Source organism: Palaemon carinicauda, chromosome 39 (genome assembly GCF_036898095.1).
Source record: "Palaemon carinicauda isolate YSFRI2023 chromosome 39, ASM3689809v2, whole genome shotgun sequence".
NCBI lineage: Eukaryota > Metazoa > Arthropoda > Malacostraca > Decapoda > Palaemonidae > Palaemon > Palaemon carinicauda.
The window spans coordinates 60,668,887-60,673,886 of record NC_090763.1 but is presented as its reverse complement, the minus strand read 5'-3'; the positions used below and the strand labels follow the sequence as shown (position 1 = coordinate 60,673,886).

The 5,000-nt window shown below is 35.9% G+C and overlaps 2 protein-coding genes across 2 annotated transcripts in view; both read right to left on the bottom strand.

Annotated features, from left to right (window-relative positions):
- LOC137631216 (IQ motif and SEC7 domain-containing protein 2-like) overlaps window positions 1-5,000 on the bottom strand; it is a 374,957-nt gene that overhangs the window by 300,486 nt on the left and 69,471 nt on the right. The window lies entirely within an intron of this gene.
- The window catches only part of LOC137631415 (uncharacterized), a 26,418-nt gene that overhangs the window by 21,068 nt on the left and 350 nt on the right, over window positions 1-5,000 (bottom strand). The gene's annotated exons all lie outside the window — the stretch shown is intronic.

Here is a 5,000-nt window from a genome sequence, read left to right as displayed (position 1 = left end):
ATCTCAAACCACACATCTATATACAATTTCATTTATACCAATTTTACAACTTTTAACACTTCCATCTCATAAACGTCGCAAATACATCACCCTTTCAACTCGAATCTTATAGTTCCTTTATTCGAGTTCAATTTACAAACCTAATTTCTATAACGCAGAGATGGTGCAATATCTCTTCCTTATACGCAAACCTTTGATTCCACAGTTGTTGTTTTTTTTGTTGTTGTTGTTGCAGACTGCCTGTCACTTACGGCCAGTCACGGGCTCTTTCACACTTGCAGCCCGTAGGAATTCCACAGACAATTCAAGGTGTGCGTGTTTTTGTGCACGCGTGTGTTCATATTCATAGTTTTGGGTTTTTATAAAAGGCATACGCAGCAAATATCAATGGCATTCTTCAGCTCGTTTTATTTTAAAGTTAGACTAAATGCAAAAAAAAAAAAAAAAAAAAAAAAATAGATTACAGTATATTTAGTTTAATTTGATTTCATTTGATTTCATCTTATTTTAAAGTTAAACCAAATGTCTTTTTAAAATAGTAGATAATGTTCAATTTAATTTTTAAGTGTGCAATAAAAGACTTTAAATAGTAAGAAAAAATTAGGAATGAATTATTAGTACTAAGTAATAATTTGGTACATACTGAGTAAAATTACTGACGCTAAGGTGTTCATCCAGAGATACTGCCAGTTGAGAGACAAGCTCAGATACTATAGTCCATTTCTTTTAGCGAGGCAGATTTGCACCGAATCGCAACGGTGCCCTTTTAGCTCGGAAAAGTTTCATGATCGCTGATTGGTTAGAATTATCTTGTCCAACCAATCAGCGATCAGGAAACTTTTTCGAACTAAAAGGGCACCGCTGCTAGTCGGTGCAAATATGCCTCGCTAAAAGAAATTGACTATAGGTATTAATTCACCCTTTATCATCATCATCATCATCATTACTACTACTACTACTACTACTACTACTACTACTGCTACTACTAAGCTACAACCCTAGTTGGAAAAGCAGGATGCTAAAAGCCCAAGGGCTCCAACAGGGAAAAAATAACCCAGTGAGGAAAGGAAATAAAGAGATGGATAAACTACAAGAGAAGTAATGAATAACCAATATAGAATATTATAAGAACAGTAACAACATTAAAATAGATCTATCATATATAAACTATAATAAAAGAGACCAGTAGTCGCAACAGTTATATTGACGGAAGCTAAAATCCTAAGAATAGAACATAGTATGAAATTCTTTTTCTCTAAAATTTGAAGCGGAGGAAACTTTAAAAGAAGAAACGAGAAGCCAAACTAATAATAAAATCCCACAGGATGGTTGGCTACCTGACCGATTGGAAGTCCTATGACGTTCCAACTCTCAAGGTCACAGATGGCGATCTTGGAAGTAAAGGAAACGCATGGAAAAGGATGGGAACGGACATCAAAGACCTAACAAGTGAAGAAGAAAAACAGCCAAAAAAAAAAAAAAAAAAAAAAAAAAAAAAAATGAGGAAAACCAAAAAGAATAAAACAGCTGATGGAAACGGCACATTGCAGCCAAGGCTGCGGTTGTTCCCTAACCAGTTGGCTACTTTTCTTACAAGGAGTGCGGTCATTTATTGCTATGGTTTCTGATGACAAGTTGAAGAAGAAAAAAATCGAGCGGAATGAGAACCAAATCTCTAGCGCTCGTGGCCTCTATGTAAACGTCCCTGACTAGTGATCGCTAGAATGGGGTTCGAGATCCGCTCAAACTCATTAGTTCCTTTGGTCGCTACAACCTCACCATCCTTGTGAAGGGGGTTTGGGGGAGCCTATAGGTCTATCTGCAGAGTCATCACCAGCCATTACCTGGGCCTCCTTGTTCATAGCTTGGGTTGAGAGGGGGGCTTGGGCACTGATCATCATATATATTTATTTATATATATATATATATATATATATATATATGTGTGTGTGTGTATATATATATATATATATATATATATATATATATATATATATATATATATATATATATATATATATATATATATATATATATATATATATGGTTAGTCTCTAGGGCCATTGTCCTGCTTGATAGGGCAACATCACTGTCCCCTGCCTCAGCCATTCATGAGGGGCCTTTAAACCTTTAAAGTGCTTCCTGACTCTTGATCTACGTTTCCATAGCTAGGTACAGTTGGGCACAGGAGTCCCTGGTACACATCGATCCGAAGAATTGCACCTTGTCACATCCTTACTTCACGGGCAGTAACCAAACAGATAGCGTAGAAAGAGATGCCACAGGTGGTGGGCGGGGCCAAACACAGGAACTCGCCACACATTAAGGGTGTGGCTAGTTGCGCTTCTTCGCAGTGAGGTGTACAAGGAATTGATGTCCAACTGTACCAAAGAGCCTGATTTCACAGAGGTACTTACTGACTTCATAACCGTCAGATTGCGCTATGAATAGATAATAATTACCTCTGCGAAGACAAAGAGTTTAGGAATGCTTCAGTAGTTTGCCTCTTAAAGTAAGTTCTGTCTAGTGCACCCATACCGTCAAAAATGTATGTGTGCAAGCTCTCTCTCTCTCTCTCATATGAATTATTAAATATAGGCTACCCAAAAATTTAGCTTGAAAGTATTATCTGAAGGTCATTCAGTTTTGATATTTCTCTCTCTCTCTCTCTCTCTCTCTCTCTCTCTCTCTCTCTCTCTCTCTCTCTCTCTCTCTCTCTCTCTCTCTCTCTCATATGAATTATTAAATATAGGCTACCCAAAAATTTAGCTTGAAAGTATTATCTGAAGGTCATTCAGTTTTGATACTTCTCTCTCTCTCTCTCTCTCTCTCTCTCTCTCTCTCTCTCTCTCTCTCTCTCTCTCTCTCTCTACATTGTAACCGCTACCCTTCTGGCACCGACCAGCTTACTACCTTCATTAAAAATCACTATATATTAAATTATGCGACAGTGTACGGTACATTCACATTACTCTCCGTTCTTTTTTTTTTCCGTTAGGGTTCCATGAGTCTCTAATTATAAAGCAGAAATGATCTCTGCATATTCTATGATAACAATCATTTTCTTTGGGCTTAAATGTCAATGGGGTTTGCCCATTCACGTTGCTCACCCAGCCAACTACTGACCAAACTCAACGATAATGAACTCTGAAAGAACACCCAGTGTTATCTTGAATTTTGAGACACCTTGGGTTTTTATGCACACTCGGGCACACTATTCTATATAATTTCTCTTCCTCTTGTTTTGTTAAAGTTTTTATAGTTTATATAGGAAATTTTTATTTGAATGTTGCTACTGTTCTTATTTTTCCTTGTTTCCTTTCCTCACAGGGCTATTTTCTCTGTTGGAGCCCTTGGGCTTATCGCATCCTGCTTTTCCAACTAGGGTTGTAGCTTAGCAAGTAATAATAATAATAATAATAATAATAATAATAATCATAACTATTCAACCACACGATTTCGCTACCCATTTCCTCTCTTTTATTAAAGATCACTGACTTATAAAAGATTGAGTTATTGGGTAAAACTGATATATAAAATCAATCTTTTTCCTTGTTTTCTTTTCTCACTGGGTTACTTTCCCTGTTGGAGCCCCCCTGGGCTTATAGCATATCCTGCTTTTCCAACTAGGGTTGTAACAAGTAATAATAATGGATAAGACATCACTCCTCCAATTTCATACCTCACTTCTTTCTTCGGGTTGAATTTCTGGAGAAATCAACGAAAAGTATTGCTGTTGCTGTTCCATTACGCTATTTATCTTTCCTAGAATAGCTATGTTAACCTTTACTGGAGCAACACATCAATATTGTCAAGGATATGAATAAAAGTTTAAGAAACTAAAATGTGTTTGCTGCATGGAATTCTCGACTTTGTATTTGTGCATGTAATCCTATTCATAATATTCCCATCTTTTGATAATGTTGCGTAATATTACGACTCGTTGTACACCACACTCTCGGATTATGTTCTTGAAATCTTTCAATGTCATTCCCTTATAACTGCCACGTCTATAAATAACGATCAAATCACTGCTTTCCTCAACCAGTACGGTGGTTTTTTTTTAAGATGATTGCATAAAACAGACGGCTATTTTTAATATTATTAATATTATTATTATTATTATTATTAGTTAAGCTACAACCCTAGTTGGAAAAGCAGGATGCTATAAGCCCAGAGGCCCCAACAGAGAAAATAGCTAATGAGGATAGGAAACTTGGAAAAATAAAATTGTTTAAGAACAGTAACAATATTAAGAATAAATATTTCCTATATTAACTGTTAAAACTTTAACAAAACAAGAGGAAGAGAAATAAGATAGAACAGTGTACCCGAGTGTACCCTAAAGCTAGTGAAAGACAATGGTACAGAGGCTATGGCACTACCCAAAACTAGAGGACAATGGTTTGATTTTGGAGTGTCCTTCTCCTATAGAAGAGCTACTTACCATAGCTAAAGAGTCTTCCCTACCCTTACCAAGAGGAAAGTAGCCACTGAACAATTACAGTACAGTAGTTAACCCCTTGGGTGAAGAAGAATTGTTTGGTAATTTCAGTGTTGTCAGGTGTATGAGACAGAGGAGTATCTGTAAAGAATAGGCACATTCAGTGTGTATGTAGGCAATGGGAAAATAAACCGTAACCAGACAGGAGGATCCAATGTAGTACTGGCTGGCCAGTCAAAGGATTCCTTAACTCTCTTGTGGTAGTTAACTTACTTCATTCCCTAATCTTTCTGATTGTGATTCAATTTTATCTTGAGTAGAGATAAATATTCTAGCAAGACATGTTACCGCTCTCTCTCTCTCTCTCTCTCTCTCTCTCTCTCTCTCTCTCTCTCTCTCTCTCTCTCTCTCTCTCTCTCTCTCTCTGTATATATATATATATGTGTATATATATATATATATATATATATATATATATATATATATATATATATATATATATATATGTATATATATATATATATATATATGTATATATATATATGTATATATCTAT